Raw genomic sequence first — 13,058 nt, forward strand, 5'->3', positions numbered from 1 at the left:
AGCAGGGAGAAGAGGCCACAGAGACGGAGAGGAAGAGAAATGAAACGATTCCCTTTCTCTTTCATGAGAGGAACTGCACTGAGCCATGCTTGGCTGCTTAATGTGAGATTTGTTTTTTGAGGGGAAAATTAAAAAGAGAGAGAACAGAATGAGATGGCAATCGGAGAAAAGGGAGATAAATGCCTGAATATGCAGGCAGTGAATGAGAGCATCCTGATGCTCAGAGCTGAATGTGAATCCGTCTATTGGGGATAGACCGTGATGTGATCTGTCTAGAAACTGGCAAGCCCAGGTCTCTGTCACAACACTCTATGTGAGTTGGCCACAAAAACAACGGTCCCCAACAAAAAAGGGGGAAATTATGAATAAAAGACAGAGGTACATTTTTGTTTTCGAAGGTGCAACTGCAACGTTTTTTCTCTTCAATAAGAAGCTAAGAGTCACGACTTACAAATGTGCCACCAACAAAAGGCTTGAGTCCACATCCACCGCCCAGCAGTCCCCAACTCCAATTACTATATGTTAACCGGGCAAGCTTCACTACATCACTGCTTTACAGTAAAATTGCGAGTCACAAATAAGCAACACAATTCCACCGTGAATACCACTTCTATTCATGGTCTGAATTTGTGAGTAGTCTGCAAGATGTGCGAATTGGACAATCACGCATTGTCAAAATCGTTTGGAAATGGGCTGAGTTCAAGAATAGAGTGGCACTTCCTTTACAACAGCTGAATGAAACAGCTTAAACAGCAGTGATGGTGGGTGTGAAAATGCCAATCACTGGGAACAACAGATAGGGCACTGTATTCACAGAAGGAAGTCATATAAGGGAGAAAAAAAAAAAACACTTCTGCAAAACTGGAAATAAACAAGTCCACATTCTCAAAAGATCTGCATTTAGTCTAATTGCAATGCAGGAAAATACGTTATTTAAAGACAGTCTGGACTTGAACGTAGCAGACGAAGTGTTACGTGACCTCATACCCAAAGCCTCCAACTTCCAACCTGCAGGGACAAGTGTCTGTTCATTTCTCCACAAAGGCCTCATTAACACAAAACCCTTTCCCATCATTAAGACATTTGCAGTAAAATTAATTGAAAGACAGATTAAAAATAAATTAAGAAAAATGTGTTGCAGAATGCCTACGTGCACTTCATAAATCACCCTGGCAAAGCCAGGAGCTGCCTCCCCATAATTAACTGCAGACTATTTATTTTATCCTGACGGTGTAAATTAGAATTCAGACGCACAGATTATATTAGGGGTGTCTGCCATGCGGAACTGCTGAGGGGTGTGCAGAATATTTTAAGGATACAAAGAGGAGAACAGAGAGAGTATGGGAGAGAGAGAGAGAGATAATATGTAGAAAGGCAAACAATATGTAAATGCACACAAAGCAGAAAGATTACATTTGCGTCCCAGTAGTGAAAGTATTTATTCAGGCACGGCATAAAGAAACAGGAGACGGCACAATTAAGAGCGACAATCAAGTGTGTGATTAAATGAAACTGCAACGCTTGATTAAATGAACCGTTCCATCAACTCCTCGTCATTAAGAACAAGATTCAAATTCTGCTGCAAGTTTAAGCAGTGTTGCTGGCATGAAGCCTGTGATAAGTAACCGACTGGTGACATAACACTGCCCAGGAAATTTCTGCTCATTTTTTCCCCTGCTGTTTCTTGCCGTGTTCTCCTGCTGGATCACAACCTGGTCATTTCACATGCAAATGCAGACCGAACCTCTCCTGCCAATCAGCCGCAGACACCCCCCACAGACACACTTGTGTTCTCCCAGCATCTCTCTTGCTATCTTTGCACCTTTCAGTGTTACAGTCAGCGTTGGCCACACACTGCCTCCTCGTGGGCACATTGCCCATACTGGCACAGAGCCAGAGCTGCTCTGCCACACTTGACGGGCAAAACACACCCTCCCTCTCAACTTGCTCAAATTCCCCATGCATTCTTTTATCTGAATGCCTGCGGCCGTCTCCTCCGTCTTTTTTCTGCACCGCAGCTGAGATCAACACTTTGAAAGTATGCCCTCCAACCAGCCTGAGAAAAATCCTAGCACTCGTAGCACTAGCACTGCAAAGGAACAAATGAAGCCTATTTGAATTCCTGGCGATTATGCAATCAAACATGACACTAAGTTACCTTTAAACAATGTTACATCAATGCACTGAATCAGGTATCCGGTGTAAAGACGGATATAGTTAGCCACTGAGGGAAAGTCAAATGTTACTGCATAAAAAGAGCCAGAATTTGAGCCAGGTTTGAGTTGTTTATCCAAGTATTGATAAGACGATATAGTTCAAGACTCCCAGCAAAGTGAACATTAACCACAAAAAAATACTATAATATAATGTGCAGTGGAGCAGCTCACCGCCGACAAACGCAAGTGAAGCTTCACTATTACACCTTACTGTGAATAAAACCCTGAAAAGCAATATTTATTTGTAATCTTTTGCATTTCTACGTACATTTAAAATAGTGGAATGGGTGTCTTGGAGTACGTTTTTTTCTAAAAACAACATCAGGTTATCACAAACACTGCATCCTACTTCCATGTGAAGCCTGCAGTCATTTAGCTAAGGTCACTGCAATTTCCCATCTCTCCACCAATTTCTTTCTTTTGATCACTAATATTTTTAAACCTGTCACTCACTGTATTGTGTTAACTGGGGCTTTATCAGAAGATATTATGAATAAGGACAAAATTAGGCTGTGTATCTTTAAGAGTTCATTTTCCTTGCTTGTTCTGTGAAACATGTCCCACTGTGACAGCCTCGCAGAGGGAGACTTGTGTACTATGCTGCTCCCAACACAGACTCCATTTAAAGCCGACTGTTTCACAGGGCTAGATCTACCTCCCCTCTGAGTGTAATTTCGGCTTCAGCGTTTGTTGCATATTTCTGTATTCTCAGTTTCAAAATTCCTGCTGTATTTTTTTTTTCTGCCTCAATAGTGGAGGGTGGCGAGCATGGAGTGGGAGGGGGGGTAAGAGGAGGCAGTGTGAAGGATAAGACATGATCCAAGTGCCGATCGCAGCAAGCTTACTTGGTGTCAGATATTTAATGGATTTTTTTTTTTTTAAGTAAATATAATTTATAAGTTATGAAAGATCAGCATATCGGCCGTCAACACCGCTGCTAAATCGACACTCACCAAACTTTACCTGGCCAATGCTTTCAAAGCTTGTACCTCAAATAAAAAAAAAAAAAGTGAATTTTTAACAGTCATGGCACGAAGAACGACCAGTCTGCCTCAGATGTATAATTTGGTTTCCTTGGTGAGTAAAAAGCCTTGGAGGTGTGCATACACAGCAGGCATGTTTGTTAAGATACATGGCTAGTGCTGGCCTTTCTTTACAAGCACAGGGAAAAAAAAAAAAAAAAAACAGTAAATCACCATAAAATAATAAAAAAATATATATATACTTATTACATTCTGCACACTGCATACATTCGCTTCCTTTACATATTGCCCAGGCACAGCGCAAATGTGCAGTGCTGCACATGGGCAAAAACATGGTATGAAAAATGACAGAAGGGAGGGGTAACTGCAGACTGGAATATAATGGTGTGTTGGAGCGAAGGAGAAGTAATCATACCTAGTGAAGGGGGAGAAAACGGGGGAGGGAGGAGCAAGAAGAAGATGAGTCTGTGCCCTGTAGCAAGGAAATGGAGCTCCACTGCTTGGCTGCTGGATCCCTGATTCCCTGGTAACACTGCCCAAGAATTTCCTTCAGAAAGGTGTAACACTATGAAGCATCTGTTCTCTACAAAAAAAAGCAAAAAAAACAAAAAAAAAACACACACTACCTTTACACTCTAGAAGCACAGACGGTATGGATGCTCTGGATGGTTAGGTTTCCTGCTGTATTTCGTGTATATGTTTTTGTTGCAGAAGTAAATATTTAAACCCTCAAATCAAATTGCTGAACCAAATTCTGCAGTGACACTGATATTTTAGCTGCTTTCTGTTCTCCCAACTACTTGTGATTAGTCCAAAAATCCTCCAGCAGTTCCATCTTTTGCCGTTAGGTGTCTCTCTTTCACTTCACATTACTGAAACGCTCTCTCTCTCTCTCTCTCTCTCTCTCTCTCTCTCTCTCTCTCTCTCGCTTTCTCCGTCAGTCTATCACTCTCCCTCTCTCTCACCAAAAAAGGGATCCTCCAGTCCTGAACTCCCATCTACACATAATATATACACCACCATTTGAAAATGGCAGCTTTTTGAAAATTCACCTTGATTATCAGACATTAAAAGTGACTTCTCCAGAGCTGAGTGTCTGGCTAGGGGGATGGCTGCAGACAGCAGAACAATGCAGCAGGCTTGGTATTAATGCCTGGTTGTGGTGTGCAGGGAGGGGAGAGGAGCCAGCCCTTTGTTCTCTCCTACAGCCAATTATTTTTTACGTGTGCCTCTTTTCACAACAAGAGAGAATTTAATTTTAATGCACTCTCTGGAAAGAAGGGGGGAAAAACATCTACAGTACGAGAGAGGACTAGCGTCAGCAGTTAAGTGTATATGCACACATTTCTGTATGAGGCAGAGATGGATGACAGGGGAAACAAGAATGACATCTACCCAAACACACACAGGCGCTAGGATCGTCTCATGCAATATGCTAAAACATCAACAGTCTTAGTCCGAAATTCATACCAAAACATAACGGTGCGCTACCTCACCCTGTGAAACAAAGCAGAAAAAAAGAAAAAAAATAGACAACCACCTAAAACCGCATAAGCATAACACTGCTTATACACAGCGCATTTTAGCATGTTCATACCCAGAACATGACGACAAAAAAAAAAAAAAGAAGGAAAAAAAGCAGTGTGAAAATAGCAAGAATTCCTGATCAAGAGTCATAAACAATAAAACCCTAGGATTGCTGTTGGTAGGTATGCGTTCAAATATTTTTCTAATTGGAAGGGCACTTTATCTTACTGTCAGAGAGGCAGTAAAAACCAGTGGTGTTCCCAGACGGAGAGGAACAAAGCTTGCTGGCCTTTTATTAGTACTAGAGCTCTGATATATGCCTCTGCTCGAGGCTTTCATCAGAAACCTGGACCTAAACACATAAACAGACACACATATACACATGAAGCAGTGTTATCAACTGGCTGCAGTGAAAAGCCAAAGTAACCATTGTCGAACATTTCAGTCGCTGTTTTTTTTTCCCCTACACACATATTTCAGCAAACACCAGAAAATTACAACAACAAAAAAAATGTTACCAGCAGGAACAGAAAATAATTTTCAAGGTTTACAGGTTAAAGCAATGATAAAACATTGGGGATGAAAAAAATACACAAGAATGAGTTCAAATCAAGTAACAACAAAGCAGTATACAATGAAAATAAAAACTTCAGTACAACCAGACAGAGAAAAATCTTGCAGAAACCAGCAATGTGCAATTTTTAGGTCACAGGAGAATAAAAAACAAACAAACAAACAAAAAACACAAAATACAGTAAACACAAATATAACAGCACAAACATTTATATGTCCATCATGCAAAGCTTTTTATTTCTAAAGTTCCACTTTAAAAATACTAAAATCACACTAGAGAACCATGTTCACATGTACACCCAGCTATGCACACTCACAAGCAGCCAGAACGGCTACACACAAGCTAAATTAAATTTCAGTCCTTGGGCAGACAACTAAACTCCTTGTGTCCGGCACCTACTCCCCAGCACGGTAAAACCAATTCTCTGGAGATGGTGGAATTAAAGGGCAGATTCCTGCCTGTTTATGGTTCTCACTCTCTTCGTCTCTCAATCAAATGTTTTATTGGCAATCATTTGGTCCTAAAAGTCATGGTCTTGTGTGTCAGCTGGCAGGGTGACAACAGCTGCTGGACAGACCAGACCCCACTCCCAATTATTTACACCTGCATGAGAGGGCAGTAAAAAGCTCTAATTAACCCTGTGTTTAAGGGTTGCCACAGACCGTCTGCTTCTGATCTATCACACACACACTTTTATACTGTTAAAAATCTATTCAAAATCATCATTAAAAGTTGTTATTAATATGAACACAAAAAACGTGCTTATCAATTTGTTGTAAAGGCAGAGGGAGTCTGGAGCTGGCTCGTGGAGAAGGCAATTTTAAAACTATTACTATTGCCCCATTAACGCAACGATTACATATGAAAAACATATTGCACTGTGCACTACTTCGGCAACATCAGACATCAGTGTTTTGTTTTCGTCTTGAGGTCTGTGCAGCTGTAACTATACCTGCTGAGGGAAGGAGCCATGTTGGATACTTTGTCATACAGTGGGGAGGGTCTTCACTTTGGTCTAGAGACAGAAAGAAAGAATGACCATTTAAAAAACATGCAGCATATCCATTCTACAAAACTATATTTGTTTGCTGATGCCACTGTAGGTAATTTCAGTCATAGAAAACTCTTTATGTTTGATCTATCTTATCACCTTGTAGGTACTTGTTTGAATATTTTCCAGCCAAGTGGCTTACTGATGTGAAAAGTCACACTAAGCATAGCAATCTAATTTGAACTGAACACATACAATTTAACGAACTAAAATGAAGCTTTTACAAGTTATATTATTTTATTTAACATCATATTGACATTTTCAGGATTAAAAATGCAATCATATTGTTGGTAAGCATTCTGTGCATGCCTTCTCCATTCCTCTGTATATTGTGTCAGTGAAGCATTGTTTTCTCCCCTGCAGCCCCCTCCCCTCTCTGCTGCTCTCTCCTCTGGTGTCTGGCAGCAGTAATCTGTTCCTGAGCTAGCGCTGCTGGGATTAGGTAGTTGACTGAAGGTAGGATGTATGCGTCATTAAAGCGGAGAGCACAGTGTTGCAGGAGGAGAGACAAAGTCAACAAAGGTGACATGGAGACAGAGGACACGGAAATCAGAAACACGTGTGCCCGCACGCACACGTGCACGCAAATGCACATCTGCATAAATAAAAAAAACAACAAATAGAAAGAAATAGAAGACCAAATCTTTACTATATGCTTTTAGAAATATGTGTCAACCTGCATCAGTAGGCATAAAATACATCTTCTTGTCTTTTAGATATAATTTTCTTAACCTAAAATGAAAAAGAATAATGTGCTGTTGCTGTAATTTACGTCTTGGAGAGGGGGCATGCATTAAGCCAGAGGCACTAATGCATAAAACACTATATATGCTATAGATAGATAGTACCAGGAATGGCTTTGAAAAATTTGCAATGTCAAATTAGTGGTGCTGCTTGTTTACAATGTTCCAGATGTACCTTATTTTCCTCATCTAGCTGAACTTGCTCATTGTTATTCTTCAAAAAAAAAAAAATAAAATAAATAAATAAAAAACTTTACTAAGGCAACCTACAAATGTGCTGATAAAAGTGAGCTTCCAGAAATATATTTTTCTACACTTTGAATCACAAAATCCACAGTGTAAGGAAGTAGATTTTATCATTCCAGTATTAATTAAAGAAGCGTTTTTAAACCTCAAGCAAGCAAAACATCTACAACATGCAATGAGTAAGGGAAATATGCATTTCTGTAACATAACGTGGGTAACATTCAGTCCTACAGCACGGATAATTACCACCTTTAGTAACACATAATTTATTTTATTCTTAAAAATATAACAAAGGTTTCTGTTAATTACCAAGATGACATTATACACAACATATAACAAATAGTAGGGTATTCTAGAATAGAAAGCCTCCAAAGGAAATCTAAATTTAGATTGACCAGATTGTAGTGTGCTTGGAGTGGCTGGGTAAAAAACACCTTGACCAAGCATGACTAACGGTATATATTCACACCAGAAAAGTCCTTTGGTCGTCTTGTTTGGTCTGGACTGAAAGCGGGCTTTTATTGTTTTTCATTTGATGTGCTTTGCATTTTAGCAAGCGGACTGTAAACAAAGCCACGCAGGTGGCGGTCATCGCTCCCATTTGACAGAAATGACAGAGGACAGGACAGAAACAAATAAAACAAAACAAATAAAACAAACTTTGAAAGTTCTGCAGCAGCTTATTGCTGTTAACTTTCAAATAACAGCAATAACAGCAAATAACAGCATTGTGCTGCTGTTATTACAACTGCAGCACAATTTTGAATGTCAAGAGCAGATGATATGATGCAGGTGTTGCAATGTGATATTAATTTTGGAAAAGCAACTGCAAATTCAGCTGGTATTATTTCAGTACACGGAGCAGCACCGTTAGCAATAATGAAGGACTCATTTTTACCATAATGCCCATCAACGGTGGCTCATTAAGTCCAAACAGACATAAGTTTCCTGTGGACTTTCCGAATCAAGTCCAGTCTGCCTTCACACCAGAAGCAAACCGTACCATTTGGAAGCCCCTCAAAAAGCGGGTCTCGATCCGGTTCTTTGGCTTGAACAAGGATTTCCTTGAGTATCTTCACACCTGCACAAAAGGCCCAGACGAAAGGGGAAAACAAACTGTGGTTTGTTTAAAGTGGATCAAATGTGTCAGGTGTGAATACACCAAAAAGCTGACCTCTCAGAAACATATATTCTTCTGCTTTTGCATCTCAATGTTCATTTCTTTGGTTGGTAGAAATTTTGACTGGCTCTATAGCAACCTTTCATAATCTATCTGGACATGCTAACGGTTCTAGGAGCTGATCTCTTTCCATCCAGACAACACAGCAGTTGGTCTGACCAATGACATCCAGATGCTGGTCAGTGGTTGGTTTAAAGTCAACCAAAGATTAGAAGTAGCGGAGACTATCTCCACTCATCAGCCACATTTTAACAGTCAAATTGAAACTGACTTAAAAATTAATTTCCAAAATATTGGCCAGGGTTTGGTAACTATTTTCTTAAGGTTGTATCACAAGAAAGTACCAAGCAATCTATGTTTTCTGACTACATAAATTATTATTTAAGACAAAAACAGACCAAAATAATCTGCATTGCCTGACACTGTTCTACACTTTGGGCAACTGTTACTCATTGATGTGCTCCATCTGCTCAAGCATTTCACTCAATGATGAATTCTGCAAGGAATAAATATCAACCATGACTTCTACACCTAAAAACAAGACACAGGCTATTCATTTAAAAAAGAATGGTGGATACTAAGTAAACAATTATCTTTTAGCTTCTTTTAAAATGTCCTTTAAAATTTGACCAAAACTGAGGGATTCGATTTCCATCTATGATGTGTTCGGCTTTATTGGAGTTGAGTGGTCTCATAATCAATGTCTCTCCACATAAAAAGGGAAACTCTTGGATAGATATATCTGATATATTTTTTAAGCATTCACAGAACCATCTTCAAAAATGTGAGAAATTCCGCCTAAGTGACATTACATTTTGAAGAAAATTTAACATCTCAGTCCCCAACCAGAGAACATGACATTCTAATGATAAAGATAAGCATTTCTTAACCTGTACGGCTCTAAATCTAGCTTACAAAAATAAAAAATGACACGTTCAAATTATACAGAATCTGCAGAATGGTGCTTAACTTTTCTGTGGAGATAATCTTGTCAACTTAAATTTCTGCACCTGAAATTATTGCATGATAGCAAGCTGTAGGTGAAACATCAGCTGCTTAGAAAAAGAATGTCTGCTAATATATCTTACATGTATAAGTTAGTTATGTTTCATTTAATTACTCTATTTGAAAAGCATTTTGATGAAAAATAAATGTAAACATTTTAAGCAAAACAAAAAACAAAGAAAAAAGTTGACATTTTCTGTAATCAAGGTTTTTTTTTTCCAAGTATCAAGCTACACTGATCTCACCTGATCAAACTTTATCATCAGTAATCCACCCACAGAAAGAAAAAAAAAACATTTAATTTCTCTCCTCTCACTTATACAATACGTCTTGAGTAGATTGCCACCTTGATTACATCACTGCAAAACCCTTATGCAAAATGTTGTGGCCAGTTTAACTTGTTGAGCTAAAATAAAGCTATGATGCCTTTCATGGATTGTAGTCTGATTGAAAAACATGTGCCCCTATTGATGACTCAAAATCTGGTAAGTTATTCATTTTCATCTAGAATACTTAGGCTTAAGAAGTCACAGTTTTACATCAATAACCTTTCATTTTTATTTGAAAAACTTGCTCTCTCAAGGTTTTGGAATGAATAATAACAGTTTCTTAAAAGATATATTTATATATATTTCATAGCTCTGCAAAAGCCTGTTATGAATCCATTATTTATAATTATTACACTTTTGTTTTATCCTGACTTTTCTTTCTTTACTGTCAGACTTTGTTCCTATCTCTGTGAGCTTCAGTATATTAACCACTAAAAACATATATTTGGTAAGAGGAGAAAGGGCAGTTAGGTGAATGCATGACACTTTTAACACAGCATTCAAAAATTACATCTGATCAGTTATTTATGAGTGCGATATTCAACACACAGGTAATGCAATGGAGATTGCAATTTGGTATACAGCTCCACTTGCTGCATATTGAAAATTGTTTTTCAATAGGAGGTTTTTAGGGGTTCGTTTTATTTTGCTGCAATAAATGGGACTGAGTCACTATTCAGTCCGTAATTTAACAAAGCATGTAGAGCTACAGTTAATTAGGTAATTATGAAAAATCACTGGCAATAGATAAAAGAATATAATAATATTTTTTGTCATAAGAGAAAAATGCAAATTTGATGGTTCAACAAAGCCTTATTTTGAACTGACTGATTGTGTTCGATTTAATCCACACTTCCATCAATTCCTCACACTCATCATCGTAATCTGCAGAAGACCAGAGAACAACTGAAAGGATGTTGTATAGAGTTAAGTAATATCCATTTCAAATATATAAAATTATAGGAATTTGACATAAAATACTTACATTTCTTGGCCATAACAAAAATCTATTGAGAAATCTACATATATCAAACATTATAAACCAATATGAATTAAAAGTTTTTTTAACCTTTGGTTAAAACAAACTTCCCGGGGGTTTTGCACTCAAAGTTGAGTATGGCATGAATGACTAAAGCAGATATATGAACATTTTTTATATATATACACACAATTTGTTTTAACTTATTCATCTATTGGTTTAACAAATTTCTTTTGTTCTGCCTGCCCTGGTGATAATTTATGAATTGGCTTTGTGAAAGAAGCTATCTGCTATTTCACTCAGACAATGGTAAATTAAGGAATTTTTTACTGAAATTACTGCAACACAAACATGACAAACAGCTGTATCACCAGAGTTGTACCAGCTACTGCAACCAAGGTAAGCAGAATGCCATCTCTGAGCACAAAACACCTCAAACATTGATCCTACAACATCAAAAGACCATACCTGCACAAAAACAAGTCCCCCATATCACCTAAAACTAAGGGTACAATTCACAAAGATTCACTCAAATTTGACACTGGACCTGGCAACATAGGCATACAGAGGCATTATGTATGCCTATAAAATACAAAATACCATTTAAAGGGGTGGTATTATGTATTTTGTAGGCACATAGTGCCATCTTATAGCATCCAGTAACTATGTTACCTTCAGTTGTTATAAAAATGCTGTGTATATATCAAACAAAACTTAAAAGAAATTTGATGCCCCATCACATCAATTTCAAAACGTCACCACATCACTTTCATGCTTTGCACTTCCATGTCTAAAGGAAAATTAAAGCTATAAACATACAGTGATTTTTGAAAGGAATTATAAACACTACAGTATTTTATGTTTTTATCATTGTCTTTTTTATACAGCCATGTGCATGATGGAATAGCACATGAACAAAAAAATCAGTCTGCTCTGAACCTTAGCAACAGGTGACAAACCCACTATTGATCTACCAAGTGTCAGAGTGGTTGGTTAGTTTTCACTGTGAAAACATGAACCTTATGTTAACCTCCAAACATCAAAACACATTCACCACTTGTCAGAGTCCTATGGACATTTAGCCTGTACATTTAACATAGAAAAAATAAATGTCCATATTCCACTACCTGGCGCCACTGTAGCCTCTTTGTTTTGATAATTTTCTTTCTCTTTCTACGACGCATTACAATATAATAAAATGTACTGTTCAAGTTGCTGTCCTGCTCTGAATCTGCTGTAGATGGGACTGAATTTGAGGCCTTCTGAAATAGTTGCATGCTTAGCAGTGAACACTGTACCTCACACTGGAGCTCCTAGGCCTGGTTGAGCTCTCAACCTGTTTCAGGTGTTCTGGCGTACAGCTGGTCCTTTAAAGATCCATCCAGTTTTCCAGCTGGTCAGGCAGCAACTGAGAGATATTTGCTCCAGGATGTCCAAATGCGGAACCACAAAGGAGGCAGGTGCTGAGAAGAGGAGAAAAATCAATCTGGCACATACCCTTTCTGTGCATCTGTGCAGCAAACTCGCTTACTCTTTGCTGAAGCTACAATGTACAATAGATCCCTGAGATTCTAAGAAGATACTATAAAGCAAGGAAACATACAGTGTCCTGTCTTTCAGAGGCAGGCCTAATGTATTTAACTACAGATTGTGTCATGGAAATATCAGAATAGACACATAGACTCAGAAAAAATATTACATATAGGTACAAATAACTGAAAGCTGAAATGAATTATTGAATATATATGTATATATATATATATATATATATATAATATGTACAACAAGGATGGAAAGTACATTTTATAGAATTTTTGTATAGTGCTTGATAGAACTGAAGAATATATCTGTATATATAAAAACTAATTCCCTAAAGTTTAAATTACAATTGTCCTCTGTGTTTTAACACTAATCTACACCAGAAAAGAGAAAAGTAGAATAGTTACTTGCAATTCTTGACAAGTCTAAAGGACATCCAATAATATTAAAGAGGCCAATAATTAATACAAATCACCGGAGGTAAATCACAAGAGAGGAAGGGTTGGAGGGGAAGAGAGCAAGCGAAAGACAGAGAAAGAGAGAGAGAGGAAAAGGAGAGAGGTTGGGTGAAAGGAAAGGAGGATAGCATGCAAAAGACGAACAGACCAAGCTCCTGGTTCAGTTGGACGAAGGCTTTGTCCGGTGAGCCCGATTCTGCTGCAGGTGTCATGGAGACAAAATGGACT

At 38.2% G+C, this 13,058-nt stretch overlaps 1 long non-coding RNA gene across 1 annotated transcript in view; it reads right to left on the minus strand.

Annotated features, from left to right (window-relative positions):
- Nucleotides 1–3,620: 3,620 nt before the first annotated feature.
- The window catches only part of LOC103150720 (uncharacterized), a 55,412-nt gene continuing 45,974 nt past the window's right edge, over nucleotides 3,621–13,058 (minus strand). The window contains exons 2-3 of the long non-coding RNA XR_001664532.1: nucleotides 6,253–6,315; nucleotides 3,621–3,782 (exon numbers count right to left, since the gene is read on the minus strand). This is a non-coding gene — a long non-coding RNA (uncharacterized LOC103150720). The remainder of the gene's footprint in view (nucleotides 3,783–6,252; nucleotides 6,316–13,058) is intronic.

This window comes from Poecilia formosa, unplaced genomic scaffold (assembly GCF_000485575.1).
Source record: "Poecilia formosa unplaced genomic scaffold, Poecilia_formosa-5.1.2 Scaffold261, whole genome shotgun sequence".
NCBI classification, from domain to species: domain Eukaryota; kingdom Metazoa; phylum Chordata; class Actinopteri; order Cyprinodontiformes; family Poeciliidae; genus Poecilia; species Poecilia formosa.